The sequence below is a fragment of the Dama dama genome, chromosome 3, assembly GCF_033118175.1.
Source record: "Dama dama isolate Ldn47 chromosome 3, ASM3311817v1, whole genome shotgun sequence".
Lineage (NCBI taxonomy): Eukaryota > Metazoa > Chordata > Mammalia > Artiodactyla > Cervidae > Dama > Dama dama.
The window spans coordinates 32,768,005-32,780,311 of NC_083683.1; positions in this window are offsets into that span (position 1 = coordinate 32,768,005).

Here is a 12,307-nt window from a genome sequence, read left to right on the forward strand (position 1 = left end):
ATCACTGTGTAAGTTTAAGGGGAACGGCGTAATTGTTTGACTGACATGTGTTGTGAAGTGATTACTACAATAGGTTTAGCCAGCATCCATTTCATAGATGCAATAAAAAGAGAAAACGAAAAAAGAAAAAAAAATCCTGAGAACTCTCAGGATTTACTCTCTTCAAGTTAGTGTACCTTTTGAGAATGAAAGTGTTAATCGCTCAGTCATGTCCGACTCTTTGGGACCCCATGGACTGTAGACCACTAGGCTCCTCTGTCCATGGAATTCTCCAAGCAAGAATACTGAAGTGGGTTGCCTTTGCCTTCTCCAGGGGATCTTCTCGATCCAGGGATCAAACCTAGGACACCTGCATGCAGGCAGATTCTTTACCATCTGAGCCACCAGGAAAGCCCAATGTCCATTATACACCAGTGTTAGCTATAGTTATCGTGCTGTTCATTGTATCCCCAACACTGATTTATCTTGTAACTAGAAGTTTGTACCACCGACCTCCAATTCCCCCTCCCTCAGTCCTGTCCCCACTTCTGCTGATCTTTTTATTATACTAATTTGGCTGACTTTTAGCTTTAGCAGTGTTACTTCATTAAAAGGGTAGTAGACATGAGTACAGCCTTTCCAGGTGGCACTAGTGGTAAAGAAACTGGCTGTTAATGCAGGAGACATAAGAGAGGGGTTCAGTCCCTGAAGATCCCCTGGAGGAGGGCATTGCAACGCAGTCCAATATTCTTGCCTGGAGAATCCCCTGGACAGAGGAGCCTGGTGGGCTGCCGTCCATGTGGTCACATGAATGGGCGACTAATCACTCCACTCCATATGGTAATCTGTGAAGAAATAGCATACTATATGTTATTATATTTTACTAAGTATAACAGCTTGTTATAATCAATTAGTTTATCTGATTTACTGAAAACCCCACTTTTAATTAAGGGGAAAATAGTAAGACAGAGAGGGCTTCTTAGGTGGTGCTAGTGATAAAAAAAACACACTTGTCAATTCAGGAGATGTAAGAGACTTAGGTTTGATCCCCGGGTTGGGAAGATCCCTTGGAGGAGGGCACCAGAAACCCACTGTGGTATTCTTGCCTAGAGAGTCCCACGGACAGAGGACACTGGCAGGCTACAGCCCGTGGGGTCGCAACGTTGGACACAACTGCTGTGACTTAGCACAGAACAGTAAGACAGAGAACCTGTTTTATCTGGACGATGAAGAGCTCAGAGATAATTCAAACTAGGCAGAAGGGAGGAATCCGAACTTGGATGAGAATCTTTAGACGATCAAGATGTGGCAAAAGGGCACCATGTGGAACAGAGCTGTTTAAAGCAAAAGGTAGAAAATCTAAAAAAAAAAAAGGTTAGAGGAAGATGTCATTAAACTGAATTCCAGAGCTATTATTACTGTTATTATTATTCCAATAAGTGTCTATCTTCTAAAGTTCTTTCCTCTCTTAAGGGCGCTCATGGAAATAGAAAGCACGTCTAAAAAGTCGAATGGATGTACTTTTTCTCACAGAAAAAGTTATGGAATAACTTCTCTAAAAGTTTGAGCAAGGAAGAAATAACAATCTTGAATGGTTGAGGAAAAGCCCAGAAGCACAGGTTCATTTAGGTTCCAGGATTCTACAGTGGCAATGTTTTTTTGATTCTACAAAAAGAAAAATTTTAGAATGGCACTTTGACGTTTTTGAAGGTTTTACATAAGCACATGTATAGTAAGTCATACAGCTTCAATAGTTGGCTTCAAGCTTTTAATTGATTAAACACTATGTGAAAAGCCAGCTTGTTGAGTGTTGGCCAGATACCTGTGTCCTAAATAAAAGGCCAAATTTCTTCACTTAACAGCCATGGCTACTATTAACCCTAAATGAGATAAAGTGACAAATCCACATAACGAAGGCTGTTCCTAGAAATTGCTCAACTTCAATGATTATGTTGTGAAACACAGATACTTTAATAAAATAAAATGGGTGTATATAAATATATAAGCATCCTCAAATATACGTCACCTGCTTTATGAAATATAGCAGAATTATAACATTATGTTTTAGTGCTTTACACAAAGCATTTATGCGTTTGATATCTCATTTGATCCCAGTATGTTCAGCAGAAGAGAAAATATTATTTTAGTTTTATAAATAAGAAAAACTGAGGTGTAGAGCCGTGTGATGGTTTAACTATTACTCAAAACAAAGAACAAAATGTGGAATCAAAGATGACTTTAGTATAGGTAAGAAGCATAGCTCCACCCTCTATTTCAAATCTCTCATTATGTAAATGAAGAAGATGAGATTCAGATATAAATGCACTTGCTAAAAAACATGTGTTAGCATGAAGTAGAACCAAGAACAGACCTTGTTGGCTATACTAACAACTCAAATACAGCTTTTTGATTAACATTGAAATAGAACAAAATAAAAATATACAGCCTAAATAGCATAATTAAAAACACAGACCTTAGAATTCATTTATGCAAGGGCTCATTTTACTGGTTAAGTGCAGAAGAGAGTAGATTTCCAAATTTAATGCAGTAGTAGGCTTGAAACACTGTTCTCCCAATTCATTATTCTTGTAAAATTATATAACTGTATGTCCTTAATCTATTTGCAAGCATTTAAATGACCAGTTCAAATCTCATGGGCCTAAATGACCTCTATTTCATACTTAATAAAGAAGGAAAACAACTTTAATCCAGTGACAAGAATTTTTATAAACTCATGAAGCACTAACAGAGTTTTGCTGCAAAAATTATATGTCTTATAGAGACATGTGATGTGCTTATTATTAGAAATTTACTATTCAAGTTTTAATGTGCCAGAAACTAACAATTTTAACGTTCAAAACTCTCCTTTAGCAAATATAATATGGGCTGAATAAGAGAAGGTGATACCATACGTTTTCTGTAAAGAAATTAAACCCTACTTTAGGTAGTTCAAGATAAGTGAGGTTTGATGCAGCAAATTGCTTACAAAGGTGTTGGAAAGAATGGAGAAATATAAGCAGAATACCAGGAAGTTGCTACCATGATTGTACTGAAACCCATGAGCTAACACCAGATTCTCAGCTTCTGGAGAAACTTCTTCAACTTCTTCCACTTCTGTTTTAAGTATTCGAGGTGAAAATCCTGAAGTGTGCACTCCAATAGCACTGGGTCAATATTTGCAAATCTCTCAGCTTCTCCAACTTTCCAAACTCTGTTCACATTTCTCAATGTTAGAAATTAAAAGAAAGTTGACACTGAAGCCACTAGCTTAGCAAGTTCAGTTCACTCAGTCGTGTCTGACATGACTGAGCTTGGCAAAGCATCTCATAAGTATAGTTTGCAGGCTTCTAACCCTGTTGACGTGGGGAAATAGAATGATGTGGAGTCAAGAACATCATATGCAATTTCAAATTTGGTAAATAGTGTTTCAGTGTAGAGCAACCTGGAAGACTATAGAGACAAAAGACATGCTTTCTGTGTATGAACTAAGTGGGTGAGAAAAAAATTCTAGAACATGGTACAAACAGCCTGAGTAAACAGTCAGACTGTTGGTATGTCCCATCTTACGACTGATATAAATAGAACACTACACAGTGGGTGCTCAAGATTTGGTTCATACTGTTAATGGAAGCTCCCAGTCAACATTCCCTTTCCTTAGAAAAAGGTCAATGTTCAAGAGAGAGAACTATTGTCAGATAATATAATTTCCTAACTAATTTCAAATAGAATCCATACCTAAGGTGACTGTTATGAAAATTAATATAGTAACAGAGATAACATTCAAATATTATACCTGATCAATAAAAGTCAGCTCCATAACCCTGCAGTCCCTGCCACTCTGGGTGTGTATATTCAGTTCAGTTCAGTTGCTCAGTCTTGTCCAACTTTTTGCGAACCCATGGGCTGCAGCATGCCAGGCCGCCCTATTCATCACCAGCTCCCTGAGTTTATCCAAACTCATGTCCATTGAGTTGGTGATGACATCCAACCATCTCATCCTCTGTCATCCACTTCTCCCTCCTTCAATCTTCCCCAGCATCAGGGTCTTTTCAAATGAGTCAGTTCTTCACATTAGGTGGCCAAAGTATTGGAGTTTCGGCATCAGTCCTTCCAATGAATATTCAGGACTGATTTTCTTTGGGATGGATTGGTTAGATCTCCTTGCAGTCCAAGGGACTCTAAAGAATCTTCTCCAACACCACAGTTGAAAAGCATCAGTTCTTTGACGCTCAGATTTCTTAATAGTCCAACTTTCACATTCATACATGACTAGCAGAAAAACCATAGCTTTGACTAGATGGACATTTGTTGACAAAGTAATGTCTCTGCCTTTTAATATACTGTCTAGGTTGGTCATAACTTTTCTTCCAAGGATCAAGCTCTTTTAATTTCATGGCTGCAGTCACCATCCTCAGTGAATTTGGAGCCCAAGAAAATAAAAGTCTCTCACTGTTTCCATTGTTTCCCCATCTATTTGCCATGAAGTGATGGGACCAGATGCCATGATCTTAGTTCTCTGAATGCTGAGTTTTAAGCCAACTTTTTAACTTTCCTCTTTCACTTTCACCAAGAGGCTTTTTAGTTCTTGCTTTCTGCCATAAGGGTAGTGTCATCTGCATATCTGAGTTTATTGATATTTCTCCTGGCAATCTTGATTGCATCTTGTGCTTTCTCCAGCCCAGCATTTCTCATGATGTACTCTGCATATAAGTTAAATAAGCAGGGTGACAACATACAGCCTTGACCTACTCCTTTTCCTATTTGGAACCAGTCTGTTGTTCCATGTCCAGTTCTAACTGTTGCTTCCTGACCTGCATACAGGTTTCTCAGGAGGAGAGTCAGGTGGTCTGGTATTCCCATATGTTTATGAATTTTCTACAGTTTGTTGTGATCCAAAGCTTTTGGTGTAGTCCATAAATCAGAAGTAGATGTTTTTCTGGAACTCTCTTGCTTTTTCAACAATCCAACAGATGTTAGCAATTCGATCTTTGGTTCTTCTGCCTTTTCTAAATCCAGCTTGAACATCTGGAAGTTCATGGTTCACATTCTAATGAAGCCTGGCTTAGAGAATTATGAGCATCATTTTACTAGCATGTGAGATAAGTGCAATTGTGCAGCAGTTTGAGCATTCTTTGGCATTGCCATTCTTTGAGATTGGAATGAAAACCGACTTTTTCCAGTCCTGTGGCCAATGCTCAGTTTTCCAAATTTTCTCACATATTGAATGCAGCACTTTCACAGCATCATCTTTTAGGATTTGAGATAGCTCAATTGGAATTCCATCATCTCCACTAGCTTTGTTCATAGTGATGCTTCCTAAGGCCCACTTGACTGCATTTTAGGATGTCTGGCTCTAGGTGAGTGACCACACCATTGTGATTATCTGGGTCATGAAGATCTTTTTTGTATAGTTCTTCTGTGTATTCTTGCCATCTCTTGTTAATATCTTCTGCTTCTGTTAAGGCCATACCATTTCTGTTCTTTATTGTGCCCATCTCTGCATGAAATGTTCCCTTGGTATCTCTAATTTTCTTGAAGAGATCTCTCGTATTTCCCATTCTGTTGTTTTCCTCTATTTCTTTGCATTGATCACCGAGGAAGGCTTTCTTATCTCTCCTTGCTCTTCTTTGGAATTCTGCATGCAAATGGTATATCTTTCCTTTTCTCCTTTGCCTTTCACTTCTCTTCTTTTCACAGCTGTTTGTTAGGCCTCCTCAGACAGCCAGTTTGCCTTTTTGCATTTCTTTTTCTTGGGGATATTTTGATCACTGCCTCCTGTGCAATGTATGACTCAGGCTCAAATTATCCTGCTGGATGGATTGTTCTTGGATGGAATTGGGGTCATCTCTTCTCTTCTCAGTTCCTCATCTACTCACACATGAAACTGATAGAATTATTAGTAGTGAAAAATTAAAGTTGGTTGTCAACCTTCAGGTTTGACTAGGTTATAGCTATTATCAGTAAATATTCAAAAGGAGTTAACTTTTGTATGCTGAAGTTAAGAAATAATTAGACTATTCTTCAATTCAGAGCATTTAAAAATGTTACAAAGGGCAATCATCTATTGGTTTAAGATTCTTGGATTGCCTCAAATATTATTAATACCCAAAATTAAAACCTTAAATCTGGTTTTCTTCTTTGAAATACGTGTTGTGAGTGAGAAATTCAAATTAATTTGTGGTAATTTGCAGAGAATTTTAGAGAATGACAAATTTTGATGATTTTTTGACAAAGGTTAAAAACAGCTAAATTATTAGTGTTAAAAAGATACAAGCATAATCTTAATGCATTTGCTAATTAGTATTTCTTCTCGTTTATGTTTGGTTCATGTTTAACAAGCACATTGACTTGAGGCTAATAAGTTCTTTGACAGAATAAATGTTTATTAGACTACTAGAGTATGCAAGGCACTGAATTAAAAGTCTGCTCTTAAAAGGTGAGAAGAGCTTGAGTTTAATGTGAAAAACAATGGTAATATAAAGCATCATCCCTTGAATTAAGCTGTGCATAAAGCACAGTGGTGTTATGGGGGAGAAGCAAATAAATCTATGAAGGCAAGTTAGAGGAAAATCATAATAGCTCTGAGAACTAGGTATTATTATTTCCATTTTATGAATGTTTGCAACGAAAATAATTTAGAATTATAATATAATCACTTATGTGATCTTTGGAAAATTTTCCTCAGTTGATACTTACTAGATATGTTATTAAGTAAATTTGGGACTGTTTCCTTTTTTAAACTTATTAAAGATTTTATGAATGTAATTTTAGTCCACCACAATATCAACCATCTTTCTTTATGATGTGGAAAAGGTACTAGCCTCATATGTGTCAAAGCACTAATTTCAATTGTTATGGGCAGAATTGTGTCCTCCCCAAATTAATAAACTGAAGCTTTAGCCCCCAATGTGACTGTATTTGAACAGAGGATATTTGGGGAATCACCTAAATGAGGTTAAATGAGAGAAGTGTGGAGTGCTGCTCCCATAGGGCTGGTGTCCTTATAAGAAGAGGAAGGGCACCAGCACTTTCTCTCGCTGTAGGCGTAAAGAGGAAGGTCATGAGGACACAGAGAGAAGACAGCTATTTATGAGCCAGGATGAACATCCTCATCAGAAACTAAATTTGCCAGCACCTTGATTTTGAATTTCTAGCTTCCACAACTCTGAGAAAATGAACTGTTGCTTAAGTAACCCAGTTTGTAATATTTTGTTATGACAGTCCAAGTAGACTAATACACCAATAATATGAAGCAGATACACTTGGACTAATCTTTCTTGGGGAAGAACAAACCAGAACCTTTTGTCCCATAGAAAAAGGTCTCCTCCTTTAATATTCCTTGTGTTCTTGGAGAAGAGGTGGGGGAGTTTGCACTTTGATCTGGGAGCTTCCTGAGAAGTGCAGGGGTCTCAATACACATCTTCCCTTTGAGATTTAATATTATAGAATTTCTCAGTGAATAAAGGTGCCATTCTGGACCAAAAAGATAGCAGGGTTGCCAAGGGTGATTCAAGTTCAACTTGAAGGAAGTTTTCCAGGTTGCGTCTTTCTCACTAGTGTTCTATCAGAAAACTAGCCTGTGAGGGAAGACTTATTCTGGAAAACTGTCAAAACACAGCCACCATAGACTTTCCAATTCTACCTATGTTCGTTAGTGTAGGTTAGGAAGAAATGTGTGACCTTCCAAGTTGCCTTTTCTGCTCTTGCTTTTTAGGGCAGTGGACACAGAACTGACTTTCTGGTTCCGGTTTCTGAGACTGAAACCTTGTGAAAGCGATAGGGACAAAGGCAGTTAAAAATCTAGACCTGCAAGTGAGCTGTTCACATTTGCAAAATTTCCTTACCAGTATTTTCTGTGAGCAGGATTGCTTTGTTTTTCCAAAGAAGGAAGAAAGTAAAGGAGAGAGAGAGAGAGAGGTGATACTAGATTTCCTCATAAATATATAGGCATTTACTCAGGTGATTGATGGGAGAGATATGTTTTAAAATGTGACTCTGTTGCTACTCCAGTCTTGTGGCTTACAATTTGTAGATTGTCAGATGCAGCAGAGCCCTAAAACCTATGACTTTTAAAAAAATGGTCATGTTTGTAAACAGAAAATTCATAGAAAGATTAGAGATATCTGGTGTTGAAGTGTTAAAAATATTTCCACAGGTTCTTTGATGCTCCTCCCTTCAATAAGATGAAGCTTAATTCTCCTCCCCTTGTGTGTTGACAGGTCTTAGAGACACACTTAGTAGCCATAGGTTTGACTTAGTGACTTTCTTCGAACAGATAATGGCAGAAGAGACCACATGGCTGATTTATTATAAAAGGGTATAACTGGGGGACAGCCAGATGGGAGAGACATCCACGGTGAGGGATGGGGAAAGGACGCAGAACCTCCATGCCCTCTCAGAGTGCTCCCCTCTCCTCCCAGTCCCAAGCGCAGTGCTCTCTGAACCCCATCCTTTAAAAATGTTATGGAGGCCCTGTTACATAGGCATGATTGATTTAATCATTAGCTATTTGTGACTGAACTCAACCTCCAGCCCCTCTCCCCTCCCTGGAGTCGATGGGGGGCAGGGGACTGAGAAGTGTAGCCCTCTAATCAGATGGTTGGTTGTCCTGGCAACCAGACCCCCATCCAAAATTCACCTCATTTACATAAAAAAGACAGACATCTTTACCATTCTCACTTAGTAAATTCCAAGGGTTTTACAACCTCAGTGCCAGAAATGGGGATGAAAATAAAATAAATGTTTCTGATTATAAATCACAATATTACACAAGATTATATGGTTAAATAGCTATTATAATGAGACTGACTAGATACCACAGAAGTGCTAAATAGAACAACAAAGTCAAGTAACTGTTTCAACATTACATTTGCCACATTTAAAAAATAATATTTACCAGGGTATACACTTTTTGTGGGTATTTAATCAAAATGATCTGTTTGGGGAATAACTTTCCAGTGTACACTCTATAAAAATGTAAAGTATACATGTCTTTGATTCAGTGGTTCTACAGCTAAAAATCTAACCTAAAGGAGTATTTGTAAGTGTCCAAATGGTGCACAATTGTATCGTTGTGTGCAATAGTGAAAAACAAATTGTGTAACGATCACATTATATGTTAGCACTTTCCTTAATTCTTTTGAGTTTATGAGGTAAGCTCATTTTTTTACATGATTCAGTTCAGTTCAGTTCAGTCGCTCAGTCGTGTCTGACTCTTTGAGACTCCATGAACTGCAGCACGCCAGGCCACCCTGTCCATCACCAACTCCTGGAGTTTACCCAAACTCATGTCCATTGAGTTGGTGATGCCATCCAACCATCTCATCCTCTGTCGTCCCCTTCTCCTCCTGTCCTCAATCTTGCCCAGCATCATGGTCTTTTCAAATGAGTCAGCTCTTCGAATCAGGTGGCCAAAGTATTGGAGTTTCAGCTTCAACATTTATATAATTATGTCACAGATAAGGGAGACTGGAATGTGCAGAAGTGAAATAACTTCCTTGAGGTCGCAAAGCTACTAAACAGCAGGACAGAGAAGCAAAGCTATGCTCTTACCAATTACAATAGGCTGCCTCTCACAGAAAGAAGCATTTTGAGTACAGTTTAATAAGAAAGTGTTTAAATAAATAATATACTCCAATTTTAGGCAACTCTATTAAAAATAGTAAGTTAGATCTATATACAGTTTGATGGAATAATATCAGAAATGATGTCCTTCAAGCTAAGCTACACATCAAGGATTGCTAAGGAAAATACCTGGAGTTGTTCACAGCTAATGAATGCAGTGCTCTGGACAGCTCTAGCAGATTGGAGCTATGTGGAATATGAGCCCATTGGAACTATGCTGCATATGACTCTGTATTGCTCTGTAGCAAAGCAGTGGAGAACTTGGGCCCTTGAGCCAGATAGCACGTTGAATGCCAACTCTACCACCTTCTGGGTGCTCAATCTTTCTGTGAGATAGTACTTCTGTTTATAAAACAGGGATTGTAATTGTATGTACCACTTCAAAATACTGTGAGAAAATAACAGCTGAATAAATATTAGCTATTATTACTCTGCAAGCATAGTATTAGATTACCAGAGCCTGGTGCCAGAAACCATTCTTATCATTTAGCAATCTTTGTGTTGATTTCATTCTCACAAAACAACTCTTGACTATAATAGACTTTTATAAAATGAAAGAATGTTTTGGTCTGAGGGTGTGTCAGCAGACCTAATTAGAGGGTAGTTAGAGACCTCAGTATAAATTAAGAAATTGCTCTTTCAGAGTAAATTGCTGGTAACTCTCCAGTGAGTTCAGTTATCATGAATTAAGTTGTCTAGGATTTGATTATATCTAAAACTAAGACATGGTCAGTTTTCTGGATCCTAAATCATGGTGAATTCACTAACGTAGATACTAACCAAAGAGAACTCTTGGTATCTAGGCAGTTGAAATGTTCTTTTTTTTTTTTTTTCCCACTGTGAGATTTTTCTTTCAGGCTTTCTCTCTTAAAATTGAAATAAAAAATTATGTCTCTCTTTCTCATTGTTTAATTCCCAATCTTTAACCCAGTGCTTGACAAAAAGTCACTGTTCAATAAATATAAATGGAATGAATTATTTTAAAATGAATCAACAATTGAAAAACAACTTTTTTTGCATCAGGTGGTTTGTTTCCATTTACCTTGTTCTGTCGAAGTGTTCCTTTAGAGAATGATTTCTCCTGCATTGAGGGTCCCTTTTAGTTGAGTTCCAAGTATTGAGTATTTTGCTATCTCTTTTACAATTGGAGCAGGAATTGGAGAGTGGAAAATGAGGAGTAGAAGAAAAGAAAAGCAATGAGCTATTTGAGAGAACATCTTTCATTCCTTTGAGGGTAAGAGTTTGCGATAATGATTTATATAGACAGCCAGTCCTGGCCACAGCAGAATACTGAATGTCAGGTTTATCTTCTTGCCATTAAAAATGAACAGAATAGAATAAAATATATGAAACACCTTTTTAAGCTTTGGGACAAAACACAGCATTTAACCATAATTCATGAAAGAAGGATAACTCCAGAATTGAGTCCCACATTCCCTTCGATTTTCTACCTGGCCACATTCAAACTGCTGCCTAAGGATGAAGAGCTCCCAGAGAAGAGAGCAAACCTGCTGGTCAAAAAGAAAACGGGGTTCCATTTTGTTGCTGCTGAAGCTGCTGTATTCTGTGGCAGAGGCTGGCAGAGATGAGGGAGTGGCCCCGAGAGGGAGCCTCAGGAACACGCATGGGCCCCTCCGGATGTCCCACTAAACAAATGCAGGGCAAAGCCCTCAAGACTTGACGTCACGTACAGGCACACAGTAATTGCTCGGACAAGGAGAGATGCTGGAAGTAGCCCAGTATCGGAAGAAACTGGGTTTCCAAACTGCTAGAGAGAAGAGTCTTCAGAAAGGCCATCCTTGGAGAATAAGAACCACCCCTGAGAGCAGCCTTAGCATGGTTTGGGAATTTGTTGGAAATGCTGATTCTGTGACTCCAACCTGGTCCACACAATAAGGACTTTTCAGGGTGGGATCCAGCACTCTGTGGATCAGAAAGAAAACCTGTGAGTAAATTAGAAAATGTTTTTAAATAAATGGTAGTAAAAATACACCTTAATCAGAATTAGTGAGCAACAGCTAAAACCATGATCTGATAAAATGATATATATGTTTAAATGTTTATATTGGGGAAGAAGAAGAAAAGGTTTGAAATTAATGTTCTAAACCTAACCTTAAAAAGAGAAGGAAGAATAATTTAAGCCAAAAATAAGAAAAAGGAACTAGGAATAAAGGTAAGAGTGAAAATCAATAAAATAAAGATCAAATGATGGAAAAAATAAAGACAAAAGTAGTTTTTTTGAAAGATGAATAAAACGAAAAAATCCATCACAAAATTGATCAAGAAAAAATGAAAAAAGAGAAGCACAAGCAATATGAGCAATGAAAAAGAGAATGTTGCTGTAGAAACTCTCAGATGATAAAAAGATAGTAAAGAAATATTATTAAAAATGGTATATGAATAACTTTGATAACTTAGACAATTTAATAAAATTTATTGAATGATACCAACTACTAAAAAAAGGATAATTCAATCAGGTCACATACATGCATTTTAAAATAGTGAAATACTGAGATAGCATCTCAAACTGATATCGTGATCATGTTGTCAGATTCGTAGACAACTTCCTAAGATGATGTGATGAAAGGCAATTATTGAGAAATGTTGGGGTTAGCATTTATGTTCATTTAAATGGTTGGTTATCCATGCCTTAAATAATTTGTGACATCAGAGAAATTTACTGGGAATGTGTACGTGTACATGC